The 20,691-nt window shown below is 36.5% G+C and overlaps 1 protein-coding gene across 1 annotated transcript in view; it reads left to right on the forward strand.

Moving 5' to 3' along the window:
• Positions 1-7,338: 7,338 nt before the first annotated feature.
• The window catches only part of eas (ethanolamine kinase 1), an 80,783-nt gene continuing 67,430 nt past the window's right edge, over positions 7,339-20,691 (forward strand). Inside the window, exon 1 of the mRNA XM_089251385.1 lies at positions 7,339-7,358. The gene's annotated coding sequence lies outside the window, so the exon portion shown is untranslated. The remainder of the gene's footprint in view (positions 7,359-20,691) is intronic.

Raw genomic sequence — 20,691 nt, forward strand, 5'->3', positions numbered from 1 at the left:
CGATATAATAAAGGTATCGTCACCTCTCTGTATGACGGAGTATCGTTGTATAGAGGTACTATATCGAGTTGTCATCACTGTATATGTTACATTGTTACTTGTTTTCCTAGAAATTGCTTCAGAGTTCGGACAATGAATTTTGGCCTCGTCTTTTAAGACGAATTTCACACTGGACGGATACGATAAGCGACACAATCGCAACATCGATATCGCGGATCGTTTCGTAGTATCCGGGTCTAGTTTGAACCCCGTCTTAAACATTCATCAAACCCACTTGGTAAGTGAAATCATCACCAGTTTTCGTTGAATCTATTTGTATTTTCCCCCATGTCGAAAACATTTGATCACATATCTGAAATGATATATATAGGGCCCGGAAGTTTAGGCACTCGAAATACACTAAAAATGCCTAAAATAGGCACTACAAAAAGGCATTCATAATTTATGGATCGAAGAAATATAACTGAAAACTGTGGTAAAGGGTCCAAAAACTACCTGAAAATTCAGTTGCACTTAGTCCGTCTATTGTTTTTCAATTGTTATAATTATAGTTTACAATAACTGCATTATTATCCAAGCTAAATTGGAGTTTATCCAAGTTTATCCCATTTTATTTCGGGCATTCAAGCCAAAATAAAATGTTAGTGGACCGTCATGATTATGTCGGTTACCAGAAGCGAAGCCCGTAGAAAAAATTATCTGTGGGGGGGGGGGGCTCCTTCGAGTTCGAATATATTAATCGCGTTTATTAGTTGTTTCATTTGGAATAATTAGTATCATTTCTATAGTTGAAACACAGAATGTGCTTTTGTTGAAAAAAAAATTTAACTTTTAATTTATATTACCATATATGCGAGACTCCTTCAAGCGCGGGGGCGCTGTGTGGCCGCAACTGTCGCACACCCCTGCGAGAGCAACCTTGGTCAATTTAACCTAATACTAAATATGTATGTAAAATGAATGGAACCATGGCTGTGCATTTATGGGGTTAATAAAGAAAATCAAAAAACAACATGGGTCCCGTCTGCTCCTTCCGCGCTTTGTGTGAGCCATGACGTAAACTGGTGACCTCTTGGCGCAGTCATCGGTCAGTTATATATTATACAAAGTATATACTCGCACAGTCCAATGCCTGAGCGAGAGACATGTCATGTACAGCATGTGGACAAACAAATTCCTAATTTTGCTCTGCTTTCCTAACATGGGCTGTGCGTTCATCTGAAACAAAATCATTCACGTCTAACACCATCCGGTCAAAGCTAAGTTAACCCTTTAAGTGGTTTATAAAATTTTCCTGATTCGTATTATAATAGCTGCAGGCATTTGAAATTACCACGTACCTTAAGAAGAATTTTTCGGTTGCGAGTAGATAAGATAACTGCTCCTCATCCGCCCCGCCCAACAACAAAATTTACTGTTAAACATTACTTTATATGCCGAGGATCACTTAAATAATCTGAGAATGTGCCGCGGGTAACTTAAGTGATGTAGAGCCGCACTAACGGGCCACTTAAGTGCTTTAAAACTACGTCACATGTCACTCAAGGGATGCAGGCCCCCCCCCCCATGTACGTTTCTGATCCCACCAATATGTGTTAGGATTCAGAGGGGCAGAGCTGATAAAATTTTGCTGACAAGGGGGGTCAGAGTTTTGCTGACTTTTGCTGACGGGGGGAGGGAGTCGAAAATGGGTAAAAATTTGCTTACGTAATACTTGAACGGCCCCTAAGAGAAATACTCTTTTTAGGGGGGGAAATCTTTTTTTTAACATTTATACTGAGAGAGAGCCGTATATTTTTCTTTTTCTATTTTTCTCGTACTTCTTATCTAACGTTGAACAAGTGTTGACCCCGCCCACTGAAGTTGATTGGATGGAAGGAGGATGGAAAATATGTTCTTCTGCAAAAACAACTTCACTGTGTTTTTAGAAGACGAAATATCTCGGGGAGGGGGGGGGCAGAAATAAAGCAGATCAAGTTTGACAAGATATCTTGGGATTGCCGCTCAAAGGATTAATGTATGACAACAGCAAATTTTTTTTTTCTCTCAGATCACTTATTCGCGTTTAAATGGGGCTGGAAGGGGCGATTTCTTGTGATAATTAATATAGTGAGAGTTGGAAAATTCTTGAAAAGCAGCTCTATTCTCAGTGCTCAAAATATACAAGTTGTGCAGATAATGGCCTCTGAAATTCCACTAATAAACTTAAAACAATGCATAATAATAATAATCATTTATGGCAGCAAATTTTGAAAAAAAAATGAATTTTTACAAAAAAAAAAGTTTAAAATAGGCAAAAAAAAAAGGAATTTATGGCATTTTACCTGAACTTCCGGTCTCTACTTACGTATAAGAACATGCAGTAATTTTCAAGGAATCTAATTGTTTTCATCAAATGAGTCAAGCAAAATTATGAAGCAGATCAAGATTTTAATCGGATTGATTGAATCGATTAATTCAACTGAAATTCTTAACTACCGATTAAGAATTGGTCGATTAATCGTTTAATCGGACCAGGCTTCCTAGTTTCAATACATTGAATTTTTTTACCCGAAAATTCTTCATTGATCAAACATCTTGAATGATTCAAGAGTCAATACATATTTTCTAGGAAATCACCAAAAATAAAAAAAGATTAGAAAATTGGATCTTGAATATGCACCAATTTACACAATCATTGGAAGCATCGAGTCATGATCGTTTTCCCGGAATCTCTTTTTCTTTTTATTCCACCCCTTCATATCCCAGGGTGAAAATATCCAATTGGGAAATCACCTTGAAATATCATCTATCCACAATCAACGACGGCACGTTTGCCGCGCATTACATTCCCATATATATACATACAGAGGAAGAACAGGAGGACGGAACCTTTTCCTCCTATGGGCTGAGATAATTACGGGCTGTTTCCAATTCATTAGCCATATACCATACCCTCTCTCTCTTTCTCTCCGGTTCCCTCTTTTCCGAAATTCTCCTCTTTCCCGCGTCTCTTAATTGTCCACCGATTATCCCTTGCCGCTTGCGGTTCATTAGAACCGAAAGAGGGAGTTGCGTCAAAAGGAGGTAACGGTAGGCACGGAGCGGGGGGGGGGGGGGGGAGTAGAGGCTCCCGGATGGCAAAAGTTCCCTCTTTTCCTGGTTTTCCAGGGGCTCTTCCTACACTCACTAATCGTAGGGAAAGGTTTGGTCGGAAGCGACAAATCTCTCGCCACTTCTTCCCGAATCATTCCGCAACCCGACGACGATTAGGAGGAAGAGTCTCCAAGTAATAGTAGTGTGGAAGTGGGAAGTGTTCTCTAGCTCTCAGGCGCAGGGTGGAGGCGGCTCAGGTCTGCTGGTCTTCGGAGTCCTCCCCCCCCCCCCCCTCCTCCTCCACTCCGTGACAATGGTTGGTAAATTTGAGTTTATTGGAGTTGGTGGTGGTGGTGGTGTGATGTTCATGTACACGAGTATGTATCTGCGCGTGATATTCGATGCTTGGCCTCAGGGCCTGGAAAATCTTGTCCGCGTCAGCGTAATGATCCCGACAGTTTTACCGTATTCCCCTTCAGGGACAAACCAACCAACGCTCATTCTACTCTCTCTCTCTCTCTCCTTTGCCTTACTATAACCTCTGGGAACAGGAGAAGGAGGAAGGTGGTGGTAGGATTTGAATGGGAATTGTTGCTCTTAATGAACATTGCCTGGTTCAGGTTGGAATTCCGGTTTTAGTGGTGCTAACTTATTGCCATTTGTCGAACCGCTTTTGTACGGCTCTTTTGTGTTGGGGCGCGTGTGTTTCGTTTTGAAAAGGCGGCATTTAGGTTCCTCCCGTTGAAGTTCATCGCTTTGGTGGTGGTGATGGTGATTACGGGATGATCACCGACCCGATGAAGATATTTACTCGTGATTTATGTAGAACGATTAGGTGTTTGAAATTAATTTGCGTCAATTAGTTTCGCGAGTATATGTGATGACACATCGCGGTTGTTATCTGCGTCTGTTTTCGGTGCCGGAGATAACCGGACTAAATCTCGCGGCGAGTTATTGATTCGGATCGTGAGGGCAATCGATTTCGTACTGCCTTACATTTAACTTTCGAGCAATTATAAAATACTCCGTGGAAGTTGCGTAGGCCGAATGAAGATGAGTCGGTAATGATGATGGTGTATCATTAGATACCGATATACCATCGCTGATTGATCGTCGAATTCGGAGAGGAGTCACGGACTTCATTCAATCATGTATCCAGTAAAACTCTATTTCGAGCCTTATTGCATAGACCCTAGAGGCCGTAGATCAGTGATTCCCAACGTGGGCGTTAACGCCCCCTTGGGGGCGATGGAAAGTTCTAGGGGGCGTTAGAAGCTACGAGTTTAACATAGGATCCTATGGGTTAGATTGCGTTGGGGGGCGATGTGAGGAAAAAACATTCTGAAGAAGGGGGCGATGGGCCAAAAATTGTTGGGAAACTATGCCATAGATCATAGTTTTCCAAACTTTTCGCTCCATCAACCCCCCCCCCCCCACTTCTTAAAATGTTTTTCTTCTCATCGCGTCCCAGCTCAAGTCAACCGATAGGATGCTATATTAAACCCCCAAGCTTCTACCGACCCTATTGGATTTCTCCCATCAGCCCCAGGGACCAATATTACCCACTTTGGGAAATGCTCTACTAGACCAACCATAGCCCCGCTCTCTCCCCTCATAAGGCAGTGTTTCCCAAAGCGTGAGTCGCGACTCATAGCAACGTTCGCCCAACCTTTGTCAGAGGCGTCGCTGGGAGCTGGAGATATTTATGCTTGTGCCTATTTGTGCACTGAAATCGGTTCTTTTATACTTGCATAATAGCTATTAACTATTGTGGGCCATGGCGGAAGAACCTGACGAGTGAAAAACACGAGGATAAATACTTGTAGAAGGAGTTACATAAAGTTAATTTGCAGTTGAACAGTAAAGGTCGTTTGATATAGTAGCAGGTAAGCGATGCACGTATGATACGGCGGTAGATATCTGAGATACAGAAAAGGCATGTATATAAAACACATCATATTAGATCAAATTGCGCAAAGCATAACATAGACACCATAGAATACCATAAAAAAATACTCGAACTCGAGACCTGAAGGCTCCAACTTGAACAAAAAGGAAAAAAGAGTGGACTTTGTCATCAACAAGGCCACAAGTTTGGAAGTGAACACGTTTTTTTGGACCTAGTTATGGTGGATTTTTACGGAAAATGCACCGCCAACAATTCACCACAAGGAAAATTCACCGACAAACGATTCATTGACCGAAAATTCACCGTTGGAAAAAACTCACCGACAACAGTTCGACACGAGTCAGTAATTGATACAGTAGTTTGTGAGTGAGCGACAGAGTGCTTAGTGTTGGTGAGTGAGTAAATTAGTGAGTGAGCAAATGACAAAGTGAGTGGTCAGGTGATTGAGTGTGTAACAGAGTGAGCAACCTAGTGAGCTGATGATAGAATGAGTGACCTGGGAATGAATGACAAAGTGAGCTGCCTGTGAGTTGGAAGTAAATGAGCAATCTAGAAAGTACGTGAGCAACCTACTGAGTAATAGACTGATCTAGAAAGTAAAGGAGCGACCTGGAGATCAAGTAAATGATCGTTCTACTGAGAGAGTGATCGAGAGACATTGTGAGTGACTTGGTGAGTAAGCGAATGACCTAGGGAGTAAGTGATATAAAGAGCGACCTATTGAGTGAGTGACAGAGAGAGTGACCCAGTGAGTGAGTGATAGAATGAGCTATCTAGCGATTGATTGAGTGACCTGGTGAATGAACGAGAGCGAGCTGGCATTAGTTCATTTCGCTCATTCATTCTCCCACTTACACTCTCATTTATTGACACACTCGTTCGCTTGCTTACTTAATGATAGCTTCACCGATATTGCAAATACAGGGTGTTCCATCAACTCGTGAATAGTTTTGAAATTCATAAAAATTGAAGGAATCGGTGTATTTGAATGCGAAAAAGTTATTTTCACGAACGGGGATTTTTTTTTTAGTATAGAAAAAAAAAGATAGTTCACATTTTCGTCCACAAAAGTCGCTGCACGAAAGCAAATCACTAGAAATACGTTAACTTGAGTCCTATAAAATGCAGAACGTACGATTCCTTTTTGAGTTTTCCTGTTACTGGTGCTTTCATAAGGTATTAATTGTGTTATTGACATTGGTGAGCACACTATTGGTGAACTTGTGTCACGGGCCTCGGCCACGAATCGTCGCCTGAAGCTTCACGAAGCGTTTCGGACACAGAAGAGATTAAAGAACGGTTCGGGTGCAATCACTCCCGCTGGACTATCGTGCAACTCCCTCTACCGACAGAAATGTGAACTAAATTTCTTTCTATACTTGAAGACAATATCAGCCTTCGCGAGATAACTTTTCGGTCAACCGCGTACAAATATATACCAATTCCTACAATTTCTATCAATTTTTTTTAACTATTCACGAATTTGGAGGACACGCTGTATTTTCTGAAATACAAAAAAATCTAAATTAATTAATTGGTATTGGTTTTTAGACCACGTATTTGCCATGTACATATATCCAAATATAAACCATACCAGGGGTTTAAGGAACACTGTTTTAATGGGGAATAAATTTATTACACGCCGACTTTTTTCCTTGGCATGTGACGCTTAACTTTTTAAATTTTTCAGCTGGTTACGTTAGGCATCTACGTGATTTCAGAGCCGCTTCCCCCGTCGAAAGATAGAAAAATCAGAGGTATAAATAGTTTATAGGCGAAAAGAGGTGAAACGAATGACTTTGGAAAGACAACCATTAATATCTCTAGTTGACGTATACAAACGTTATCGTCAAAAGTAACAATGATAAATGGGGACTAGAGTTTATATACTTGGACCAACCCCGGAAAAAGAAAACCGTATGTGTGTATATACAGCATAACACACATTCACTGTATATACAATTTTAAGCGCAAAAAATTCTTATTTAACAAGTCTTTGATGAGAATTTCTTTGAAATAAATATATAAGAGTACGTATATAAACACTTTTTTCTATCTCTTTCTCCCTCGTAGAACCCAAACAAGAAAGGAATCGCGTGCATTAAGATCCGAAGCATTCATCATTTTCTGAGAGGGAGCGCCATGATCTCGATTGTAGAGAGTCATTAAAAAGTGTTTAAGGTGTAAATCTTTTTGCTATATATATATTTTTTTTCTTTTAAAAGATCTTTTTTTCACTTATATATTACGGCGGTGGCGGCAAGAAGCAGAATTCCTTTGGCGCGATGGAAGAAACCGCTTAACACTATGAGGACTCGTCATTGTTTCATTGTGTATGGCAAGGAAAACAATAACACACGTACACCACGATACTGTGAGTATTTAGGGTAGGCAATCCGTCGATTCTTATTAGAATATTTGGTTCTTTGTCGGTGTATTTTTTATGAGGTTTTCGGGACAGTTTTCGGCGTGCCTGACAGCAGGTTTTTTTATAATCGCGTGTTACCTGTACATTCTTGAAATTTTAAATTTTTTTTTGTGAATTTACGTTCTTTAGTAAATGTGATGTGTCTTACATGAACTTATACAGGATGTAAATTGGACGTTTTCTTGATAGAAACATACTTTCAATTAGGAAAAAGTATTCAAATAACATGCCTGTTCTAGATATATCATTTATTATGGGCTGGGCAAAAATCTATTGCCTGACATGCTCGGGACATGTAATAATTTCGACCAAGCATGTATTTTTTCGATATTTATAAGAGAATTTCTTAAAAGTTATATGTGAGTATTGAATATTCATGTGATTATGCTTTTCCGTATGTATTTCTAATATTGTTCCACTCGCTTTTTTTTACGTTTTTTTTGTAGTTTGTTGTATTTGTGTTTTTGTATTTCTCTTCTCTTGTCCATCTCTGTAATTGGGCAATCCTTGCCTGTTGAGACGTGAATAAATAAATAGACATTGCCTACGCGGGCATACAGAAAAAAACAACAAAATTAAACGCTTACGTATGTTTTTTGGGGTTTTTTTTTGTCAATATTTTATAATACGACTTTATAACGGGAAGATCAGTTCGCATTCAAAATAGCTACTTGGGCTATCCATCCACGTAAATATATTGTTATTATTACTATCAGCAGTTAAGGGTCTCCATCCATCATAATACGTCCGTGTTTCTTAACGACGTGTTTTCTGTCCTTCACTGTATTTACTTAAGCTCTTTACTACCAGAGAACTTCCTCTACTTTTATTTTAGAAATTCGTTAACGACTCTCTACAAAACTAGAAGAAATTTCCGGGAGAAACCAATAAATTTCGAAATTTAACACGAGATTTTTCTTGGAAAGTGCTTGGCACGTGAAAACACAAACACGTCGTGGTGATGTAGTACATGTATGCGACGCCATTATTTTATAGTAAATATAGTTCTAACGAGAAACCATCTGTATTCTGATCATTTATGAATAATTTTTTTTATTAGACAAAACATAAAGACAAAAAGAAAACTTCAAAACAAACATTATTTGACCCAAAGGGATATAATCCTTCCATGGGTCATAAACAGCAACTCAAATGGGACAATTTTCTTAGCATCCTTGAAAATGTACAAAAACAATAATAGTTAACTAATGATACACACAATAAGAAAATAATACTCGATATCAAAATTAACTTTTTTTACGAACAAATCTTCTGATGAATAATCGAATTATTATTATTATTATTAAAAGCAAAAAATGTGTGGCAATCAATCATTCTGCAACACGTCTTCGTTAGTTCCTCATTGAAAGGCTTATTACTCATATAGAAAGCTGGCGATAAGCCTTTATTATCACCTTCGAAAATATTTTCCAATCATGATTTCCAATAATTAATTTTGATGTTTCATATCCTCTCTCTAAGGTTTACATATTATTTTTCTAGGTACCATGTATGTATCGTAATTAATATTTATGAAATAATGTCTTTATAAATTATTTTTCAATCAATACTCCAATAGGTTTTTGAATTATTTTATTCCCCTTTTTGAAACCTTTTATTTAATTTTTTCATTATTAGTCTATTATTTTTCAATTATAATCCTATTGTCTTTTTAATTATTATTCTATTATCTTTTTAATTACTGTTCTATTATTTTCTTAATTATCTTCCTTAATTTTTTGCATTAACATATGCCATTCATTTTTAAAACTCTTTTATTTTATTGTTCGAATTATTATTCTATATTTCTTCAATTATTTTCTTTCATTTATTTATATATTAATTATTATTCCACCCACTTTTGGAATTACTTTTTCTCAATTTTTTTATTAAATTATTCTTCTTATAACTTTTTTTAAAATAAATTAATTAATTCAATTACTTCTTAAGCCTAATCTTAATAATTCTTCCATTATTTTTTTGGTTATTTTCTTTTGTTTTTTAAATTCTATTCTCTAAATTCATTTTTAATTTATTTTCTTTCATTTTTATCTAGTATTCTTTTAGTATTTTTAATCATTCTCTTTTGTTTTTGTTGGTTTTTTTTTTAATATTATCCCAACTATTTTTCAAACTATTTTATTGTTTTTTAAATTATTTTTTTAATTATTTTATTTTTTTAATTATTTTATTTTTTAATTATCTACTTTCATTAATTATACTTATTATTCTATTAATTTTTCGGATTATTTAGTTATTTCGAATATCTTTCAATTAATTTGCTCAATTGTTTTTCATTTATTTTTGTATTGTTCTTTTAATTTTTAATTAAAATTTCACGTATGAACTAATTTTTTTAATTGATTTTTATTTTATTTTTTTCACTCATTTTTTCATCACGATTCTTCAATTATATTTGATGAATCAATTTTTGTAATAATAATAATAATGATTCTCTTGAATCAAACGATTAAAATATGTTATTTTTTTTATATAAGTTAAAAAGTACTTATATACAGCATAAAAAAACATACAAGGATGACGTCACTCTCCGCTACCATACGAGGGTTTTAACAACTGGCTGTTGCGAAGATATATTTCGGAAAGAGAGAAAATTCAACTGCCTCTGCGGGGAATCGAACCGACGTCCTTTCACTTTCCGGGTGAACGTCCTAGACCACTAGACTACAGAGGCACAGAATCTCTCGATCTTTCCTTGGAGCTCGTGTACACTGAAAGGGACCGTACATGGACGGCCCATAGACTTAAGATATAAATAGACCGCGCACGCTATTCATAAAACTTGTCGAACGTGAAGAAAAGATGAGCAGTATTGTCGGGGAAAGAACAGGTTCTGCGCTATTACATTTGGCGCGTTTTCGCAGAAGCTAGGATGTTGCTGTAACGAAATTTGACTCAATTCGATCAAGTTGATGAAAACTTTCCTTCATTTTTTCAATGAATTTCACTCATTTTTATGTGAAATATTTAGGGAGTATCAGATTCGAAAAAATAAATTATATAAAATAAACAAATATTGGAAAACGGAACAACGTATATGTTGTAAAGCCTAATTCATTTATATTTTTAAATATTCTCTTCATTCACTTTGTCGCTTTTAATTTCGAAAATTTATTTATACGAGGGGTTATTAAAACAAAAATATATCTTTCCAGAACATTACAATTACTCTATATACTCATAATTAATGTATAATTAATTATAATGCATCATATTATGTTATGTAATGTAACACATTCACACTCATACCATATTCAGTCATGAAATAATATTCAAACAATAAGAAAAAGTTTCATTTCTAACATTCCTGAAAAACCTTTTATAACCTCATCACACAAAACTGTAAACACTTACATAATATTTCAGGATTAAAATAGATTTTACTCAAGAAAATTACAGAATCTCATCATCAATTTCTCTAAATTATAAGAATTAAAACTCCATGTAGAGTATATATGTAATAATTTAAAGTGTGTGTATATATATATAATATTTTAGGATATAATATTTCATATATATAATATAATATTTACACGTCACATATATATATATATGACATATGTAATCTCTTCGCTCCAAAAGTATGCATATGTTAATCTTAATTTAAGGTATTAAATCGTTTTTAGAATGATTCTTTTTCAAGATAACATCTGAGGTACACAATATATGACTTCAGGTCTTAGCACAGATATTGACTCAAAAAATCAATTGAATGATTAATTTTCTTGTTTGAAGCGGCAATTTCACATACAACAAACATAAATTAATGAATAAAAAAATTTCTTTTCTGTAATAGTTTTATCTCAGGTGTGAAGAGGGGTAAAAATACTATTATTTTTAGAGGTTGTTATGCACTTTTATGCAAAACTGCAATTGTCTAGAGGGGGGGGGGGGAAGTTTTCCTCACATTCTATTTAAATAGAATATTTTTCATAAATTTCTCCTTCTGAAAAGCATATTTTCTTCCAAGTTGAGCAAAACTCGAATGAACTCACTAGCTCGCCAAATCTCGCCAAATCTTGCGGAGACGTATATTTCAGTTAAAACTTCATAAAACTCACAATTTCAATCATTTATTGCCAAAAATTCTATTAAAACATTTAATAATGATTCATGACATTTGAATTTTACCAAAACTTGGAACTTTAATTGAATTAAATCCAAAATGGAGTCGTTAAAAACTGAGATTACGTCAGAAATCCATTGCATCGTCAATTTAATATTCAAATTTTTAATTTATAAGAAGGGGAATAAGCAAAAAAGTATTCCCTTGTGAAAGGATACTGGTCCCCCTTTCCTAAACCGCTCAGAACATCCGAAAGCTGCGCAAGTGTTGGCCATTCTAATCAAAAATAAGACAGCGCGTGTAGATCGTCATACGAGTAGCCATAAGGAAAGCATTGCCAGCGAGATTCCCTGACCAGCCTTTCGACTGGAGTCACGTGATTCCGGATCTTTGCTTCACATTGTAACCCCTCGCGCGCACTCTATAGTATTAGTACTCTGTGGGACGGCCGGACCAGACTCAGGCCAAGCTCACAACTGCTGCTCAGCAGTTGTGAGCTTGGCCTGGGTTCGATTCCCCGCAGAGGCAGTTGAATTTTCTCTCTTTCCGAAATATATCTTCGCAACAGCCAGTTGTTAAAACCTTCATAAAAAAACATTCCCAAAAAAAAATTTCATGGTCAATATTGTTATTTTTTTAAACATATAATTTCAACAACGCAAATCTTCAACGTATATGAAACGGTAAAAGCCCGAAGACCAGTAAAAACAAGGATTTACCGAAGTGAACCAGTAAAAGCCAGAAGTGGAAAAGTCTAAAACATCATTAAGTTGATACATCAAAGTTTGAAATATCATTATAATCGTAATTTAAGAAATTTTGAAACAACACCTTTCCGGAGAACCCACAATCAAGTAGTAATTAACCTATCGTTAATATATGATTGATTAATAACATCAATTGTGATAGTATTAACAATAGTAAAACTCAGTGGATGAGAGATTAATTGATAACAAATTCATAGAAATCCAGTATTTCCTGAAGACGGTATCTATGCTGAAAAATTACGATTATATAATCTATTTCTTCAGGTTTCGTACCCAAACTTTTGAAAACAGAGATCACTACGTTAAGCACCCAGCAGTGTTATCGTGAATTTCTATCTTAATATGAAAAAATATATAAGTTACGTAGTAATTTTGTTTTCCGTAAAAAAGAATACCCAAAGAGACCGCCATCGCGTTTAAGTAAGAAGAGGTTCATTCTTCATGCGTTATGTTTCCGAGTAAGAGATCCATATGCACTGAAGCTCGTGGAAACTTCTAAGAAAAGTGAACTTTTTTTCCGGAACATATCTTCCAAGATATTGCAATGTTCTTGAACGTACTTGAAAAAAAAAAAAACGTCTTTTGTAAGAATTACGACACAATTACACACTTTAAACATCTTCACACACAAAAAAAAAATGGACTCTTAATTTAATAGGTGCCCGAAAACACCTTTCTGTTTGAGAGAGAGAGAGAGAGAGAAAAACACCGCTCGCAAAAGAAGTGTTACAGAAATAATCGGCAAAGTAAACTTCTTGGGTGCTTGAAAAACATGTTAATGGGAGGCGAGTTCCTTTCGAGTAAATAAAAAGCACTAGCGAGAGAGAGAGAGGTTGAACTTAATAATGGGAAGGCGGCCAGAAAAACAGAAAACTCACTTGTCGATTGACGACATGTTGCTCCCTTATATTTTTAATCCTACGTTCAAAAGAAAAACTACGCGGAAAAAGTCCGACGGGAACTGGGTTAACACGCTTTGCCAAATCTCAAGACACTAGGTACCACCGCCACCATCATCATCATCTGGAGCAGCTGTGTCCAATGACGTCAAACAATAGAAACGTGACAAAGAGAATTCGTGGAATGCCAAACGCCTCATTTTTTTGTTGCGTCACAAGAATACCGACAACATCCGGTTCTTCACCAAAGTGTTCATATCTCCTGTCATTTATTTATAAATTCAAGCCCTTGTTTGAACGTATATAGTCGGCCTCGTATTAATCGGGTAACGAATAAACAAATACCCCCCCCCCCACCCCGCTTAAACTGATGTTATCCTCCAGAGCCCTTCTCCCGTAGAGACAACGTTGAAGTCAGAATATCAGCAATGTCTCTCCGTTTAATCGAATGCAGTAAAACCCCCTCCCACTCGTCACTCCTCAGATGCGGTCACCGCCGGTTTTATGGCCAAATAAAACTAAACTATCCCGGCAAAAAAAACTATTTAAATAATGTATTTCTAACCCCTGGTTAGCGGTCAACCTCTGATACTGTCACGGACACCATTTTCATTATTCGTCCAGTTGGACCTAAACCCCTGTATAGACACCAGTAGTTGCAATTTTGGCTTAAAATTACTTATTCTCACGAGTTAGCAGCGCAAATTCTAGTATTGATAAACTTTTTGCCTTCTTTTCATAAATGAATGAGTGAGTGAGCAATTGAGCCAGTAAATAAGCAATTGAGTAGTGGATGAGTGAGCAAACGAGTCAGTGGCTGAACAAGTGAGCAAATGAGTCAGTAAGTGAGCAAGTAAGAAAGTTAGTCATTAAGTGAATCATTCATTAGGTCACTCACTCAACCACTAGGTCACTCACTCCCTAGGTCATTCACTCAATCTGTCACTCACTCAACCACTAGGTCATTCACTCAATCTGTCACTCACTCAACCTTTAGGTCACTCACTCCCTAGGTCATTCACTCAATCAATGTCCCTCATCCAATCAACCAATAGGCTACTAACTTACTCCTCAGATCGCTCAATCTACTTCTAGGTCACTCACTTACATCCTCTTTCATTCCATTTTCAATGGAGTTTTGGCTTGAAATATTCGAGATCCTTTCATAAACACTTGATTTATAGAAAAAAAATGAATTTGTTTTCATTTTTGGATTTTGAATTTAATTTTAAATAAGATTGAGTGTCAGTGAAGTTTCGAAATTTCACCTCATTTTACGAATTGAACAGTTTCCTTTATTTTATAACTAAAAACTAAATAATAACTAAAAATAACCCAATTATAAACTAAAATCTTTTTAATTCTTGGACCATTAATTCTGTGATTTTCCTTTTTTATACGTACTGTTCAGTACATAATGCATCAACACACACCTGTTCCGCCTCTAAAGGTATTCAGGTGACTTCCTAACCCGGACGTCGCCACCCCACTCAGTACAGATCTGATTGGGCGAGACTGAAATAATTTCCGAATCGAGAGCCAGCGGTTCGAGGGGTGGTACTAACCCTCTTAATGTCCGCCGTGTGGTATTTTGATAAAGCTACAGAGCTATATAGCCTTCGACCGCATGGCTTAGTGCTAGCCGCTGTGGTGGGCGAGTGGTCATAGTCACGGACTCGCTTCGCGAGGTCCCGGGTTCGAACCCCACCGTCGCCACAGTGGTGGTCGGCTGAAGTTGGTTTTCTGTGGTTCTCAAATTCAAGGCGCGAATGCCAGCCGATCTCCCCTTTAAAAAGTCTCGCCACAGAGAGCTACAGACCAAGCAGTACAAATGTAATTCAATCATAACACATGTGAAATATAGATGGCGGCACTGAAAAATCAAACGCAACACTACATACGCACTCAGACTGTTAGGTTCACACACATTTACACTTCCGGCACAACTCACTAGGTAGTAAATCATCCATAGATGGTGGGAGACCTGAGTTGTGCTCGGTTTGAAAGAAAGAAAGGGGCTTAGTGCTACTTAATGGAAGCACCAAGATGAAGCTTTACCCTACACACAAAGGGCAAGTAGTACATAACAAACATAAAGTGCAATATTTCCTGAGATATTTCAGTTAGAAAAAAGAAATCGGAGAAAAATTGGGAAAGAACAGCATAAACTCTTCGGGGCAGTGCTTTCTTCCTCCATTCACACATGCTGTTCTTTGAAAACTTTTCTCTAATTTATGAATTCAGATATCTCACGGAATACAACGTGAATGACATATCTGAAGTCTACACGTTATTTACTGTAGATACATTTTGTAATTGAAATTATGCCTCTAGGATGAACAGTTCGCCAGTAAAAGGAGGCAAGGGTAATTATGGAATCACCTTGAATATAATTCCAAGTTTTTTTTTCGAAATTTATTGATTTTTATAGTTTTCCGAACCTTCTTCAAGAACAATCACTGACTCTTCAATTGACCATATACCACCCTCGTACCTAATATAATTCCAGAGAATTAATCTCTTCGTTTTACCAAAAAAGAAATGTTCAAATCCAAGAAAAATGTCTACATATTTTTCCTCACGGGCCAAATAATCACCAAATATTCTCCCGGAAACCCTAGGAATCATTTCTCAATAATAATATATAAAAAAAAACACTATCCAAGAGTGTTGTCATCAGAAATTCTTAGCATTTCTCTCTCTCTCTCCCTCTTCCGATGAAGTATTATTAGCGAAAGTACTACACCAGAAACAACTTAGTCAATAGTTCATGAGCAACTAATTGATTTGCGCCAGTCACTAACGCCAAAAAAGACACACACACACACACGTACGGAAAACCAGGACAACGAAAAAAAAATCAGGAAAAAAAAAAATTCCTTATAAGGAGAAACAACACAAAAAAAAAAAGTGTTGTGGGAAATGGTCATTGGCAAAATGGGAAAGAAAAACACGATACCCAATCACCATGGAACGTGGGAGACGCTAAAAAGGTAACATTTTCCCACAATTCCCGATTTTTTTTATTATTATTATCCGGGACATACTATAACGTCCTCGATGGTTTTTTTTTCCCCAATTTTTTTTTTTTTTTGTGCTAAATTTGTGATGTTATTCTAAACCCCATAGGAGGTTCTTTTCTTGTACCGGTGGAGGCGGCTACGTTGAGGGCCATTTTATCTTTTCGACTGATGGAACGTGACCGGGATGTGCTAAAAGTTTCTCTTCCATATTTGCTCTTTTTCATTTTATTTTATCTTTTTTTCCGCAAAGGAGCAAAAAAGATTTCTTGGTACGTGGTAAAGGCTATGGTTGAAAACACAAAACACATTCTTTTTGAAATTTTTCCTTTTTTTTTTATCCCGTTTTTTCCGTTTGTTTTATTTCATTTTACTTCGATATATATAGACGATATATTTTTTCCGGTTCCTTCCGATCAAAGTTTGATAAAAAAATATTTTGCAATGATTTGTTTTTTTTTTTTTCTGTAACATGCTTTAAAATCCTGGAACATTTATGTATTTCGTATTTGATTTTGTTTACCTGCGGTAACTTTTAGCTTGCCAAATTGCGGCTTGAAAATACGTTTTTTGTGCGAAATGATTTGTAATTTTCAGTATATGTGTATAGGATGCAACTCTAACATATTATCGTAAAAAAATCGACCCCGCTTAATCCGATAATGGATAAACGGATTCTCCGCTTAAACGGGTAAAATCCTCTATACACAGGTGAAACATCCTGGCTAAAATTTCTAGTTTAATGTGTGATAATATTAATGACTTTTTCCCGCTTAATCGAATATTAAGCATAATGTTTTTGTTGAATAAAACATTTGGAATTAATGGAAAATATGTTACTAGGTTAAGATAAATACAGTAGGTACTGTCCTCCAAGTATTCAAGTTGTCCCAATGCGTACATTCAATTATTTTAGCTTTATTCTCTGTTGAGCCAATAGAGGGCGCTATCAGTATTGATGAAAGGTAATAATCTTAAGTATTGTAAACATTTTAATTAAATATAAATTTCATTTTTGCTGTCTGATTTATTCGAGAAGCTTTATTAATTTTGATCGTTCATCCCCCGCACAATCAGATACCATACTAAATCGGATATTGTGTATTCTTTCTCTCTCGAATCGTTGATATCCAATTAAGCGGGACTGACTGTAGTTCGAAGTGAATACAGTAGAACCTCGATTATATTGAGATAACGTAAGGTTCAGTGAAGTGTAATATTATTTTGTTGATTAAGAAGTTGTAATGCGAGAAATAAAATTCCGGAATTAATAAAAGTGCAGAATTCGTGAAAGAAGTAGTTCCAGAACCAATGAGAGAAATAATTCCAGAATTAATGGAAGAAATAATTCCAGAATTAATGGAAGAAATAATTCCAGAATTAATGGAAGAAATAATTCCAGAATTAATGGAAGAAATAATTCCAGAATTAATGGAAGAAATAATTCCAGAATTAATGGAAGAAATAATTCCAGAATTAATGGAAGAAATAATTCCAGAATTAATGGAAGAAATAATTTCGCAGTTGGTGAAAACTTTCCATAATTTGTTGTCCCCTTTTCTATTCGAGAATCCTTTAGCTCAGATTTTGTTCACCCACCTGTTAAGAAGACATGTACTATTTCACTAAATTTTGAATACTAAAAAATTTGGTGATCAGGCACATTTAATAAGAATTTTCAAATTTAAAATATACCAATGTGACGCGAAGTTGATTGTGTTGTTGATTCTGGGTCGGGCTGGAAGAGTAAGAACTCATAATTTAGATAATGGAATTACTCAAATATTTTCAAGAATAAATTGATAATACAAAAAAAAGCAATACAAATTTTAAGAAAGAGCATAGTACTTCCTGATCCTTCAGCTATTTCAACGTCAGCCTCGTACGTCAAAAAGTTTGGGATACGACTTCTCTTAATGTACTTTTGTTGTTCGGCCACAGAACTGACCACAAACCTGAATGAAGAGTCAGACAATTCTATTTCTATGTATTTCATTCGCTTTCAAATAGGGAAAAGAACGGTCCATCAATCATCACGAACGTCTAAACTTCAAGGGAAAAAAAACTGACTACCTACCCATGGGGGTAAGTTCCTTTCACAGGAAAATAAAATTGAAATGGGCATGTGATATACGTGGAAGCTTTCGTTACACTAGCAAATTTCGATATTAAATTTTGTGGTATATGTATTCCAAAATTAAAAACAAATTTTAAAAAATAATTAGGCCAAACGGATCCGTCGTGGATTTGGAATTTTGGAACTTCGCGTTTTTGTAACTCCAATAGTTGGATGAATAATCGGATGAGAAATTCGATGGTTTTCAAATTGGACGATGGAAGATGAAGATAGAATACAGTCGAATCCCGTTATAACGAACGCCAAGAGACCGGAGGAATCACTTCGTTAAAACGAAATTTCGTTATAAAGGAATTCCAGGTTACCTAGCATTGTTCCTATGTAAACTTATTTGGGGGATTAAAAAAGGGTTCGTTAAAACGAGATTTTCGTTATAACGGTATTCGTTAAAACGGGATTCGATTGTAATTGGTTTTTTTTTTAGTTTCCTTCTACTCCAGGGTTTGTCGAATCGTGAGAGCGATCCTTTCTGTGCTTTGCCGAAGAATGCTGCTAATTTTTGCACACACTTGATAAAGAATTTTTGCCTGCCGGTCCCTATATTTGACTTTCAAGTACAGTAAATGCATAATGTACAAAATTAAAAACAATATGTGACATCTAGCCTCGATTTCCTACGCTGGAACTCTGTCAACCCCGTCATTTAGAACAGGCATCTTCAACCCGTTGCTCGCGAGCACCCCGGTGCTCCCCTGAAGCACCTAAAGTGCTCGACGCTCGTGTTCGATTTCGTGCTCGCGAGCACTTGATCAACGTCCCAAGTAAAAATTGCATTAGAAGATTGAAATCATCCTGATTTCATGCATTCGTATGTCAAACTTGCCGTAAGGGTGCTCTTTTGATGATGGATACATGCAGTGCTCGCGACTAGGAAAAGGTTGAAGACCTCTGATTTAGAACACTTTTCTTCAACCGCTGGTCCGCGCACCGGTGCCGGGTTCGCAAAAAACACATAGTTTATGTGGCCGCTACATAAGGGCCTAATTCCAGATTGAGGGGGTTGGTGCATGCAAATTTTCCAAAAAACAGATTTTCTCGAATTTTTTAATTTTCCAACATTATGAAATTTTCTGCGTCCAACTGTGTTCAAATTTTTTTTTTCTGCCCTGTACTAGAAATATTTGTAAAATATTTTAAAATAAACTGCTCGCATGCATTACATATATATGCTAATGTTTTCCACTAAAATGCTCTTTTTCTCAAAACTAAGTGTTTTTTTACATAAGGAACATTTTTTCGAACACTAATAAATCAAATGTCTTGAAACTTCGTGCGTCTCTCAACACTATAGTGTTACATACTTTAATGCGAGGACATTTTATTAAAAAAAATTTTTTTTTAATTATGGTATAAAATATGGGTAAATTTTTTGGTGATTTTTCAAAAAAAAATTGCATGTTGTCGAAGTTGAAATTCGAGAAAAAAATAACCAACAATTATAAAATTCTAAATTCTCGGGTTAAATTATATAAAAATATTCATAGTATTTCAGGAAAACAGAAAAGGAGTGCTTAAAGTGTGAGTAGAAAAATTTTATAAATGTTCCTTAAAGCAGTGATTCTCAACTTCTCATCCTTTTTTGAGCCCAGGACCCGGTTTGATTCATTTTTGTGGGTCGAAGGCCCGGTCAAATATATGACCAACGGAAAATGAATAAGGGAATGAAACGCTAATCACTCGCGGCCCGGTAAGTAATGAGGTCGTGGCAGTGCCGTCTTAACGCATGGACCCACCCGGGCACGGCCCGGGGGCCTCAGGAGAAGAGGGGCCTCACAAAAAGTGAGATCTGGTTGAAATTTTCTATAATATCCAAGGTAGGGCCTCAGAAAAACCACTTGGCCCGGGGGGGGGGCCTGATGCTCTGGAGACGGCCCGGTAGTTGAGAAACAGTGCCTTAAAGGAAGGAGATTTTTCCAATAGTAAAGCATGGGAAGCCAAGATCATGCACCAACCCCCTAAAATGAATATATGCAGGGTGTCCCACATCAAGACCCCCCCCCCCCCAAATTCTATACAGCCAGATTTCTCGCTTGGAACGCATATAGAGGCATGCGGATATATATGCGGAACGGATATTATTAGGATATTATCAATACCATAAAACTATTAATATCGCAATATACCCATCTGGTATTTGTACCCAGGAAAAGAAACCATACATAATTTTTCCTCATAGAGTTCGGGGACAAAAACTCCCTTGAAAATCAACCTGAAAATTATTTTTCTCTTAGGGGGTGTCATTCAAGTATTACGTCAGCATCGAGGGGAGGGGGAGGGGGGTTTCGGATTTGCTGGCTTTTGATGACAAGAGGGGGGGGGATTGAAGGTTGCTTACGTCATCAACCACCCCTTTTTGAAGATATGAAATA

Source organism: Pholcus phalangioides, unplaced genomic scaffold (assembly GCF_987345545.1).
Source record: "Pholcus phalangioides strain wild (caught in Gottingen) unplaced genomic scaffold, Ppha-v1.0 ptg000024l_1, whole genome shotgun sequence".
Classification (NCBI taxonomy): domain Eukaryota; kingdom Metazoa; phylum Arthropoda; class Arachnida; order Araneae; family Pholcidae; genus Pholcus; species Pholcus phalangioides.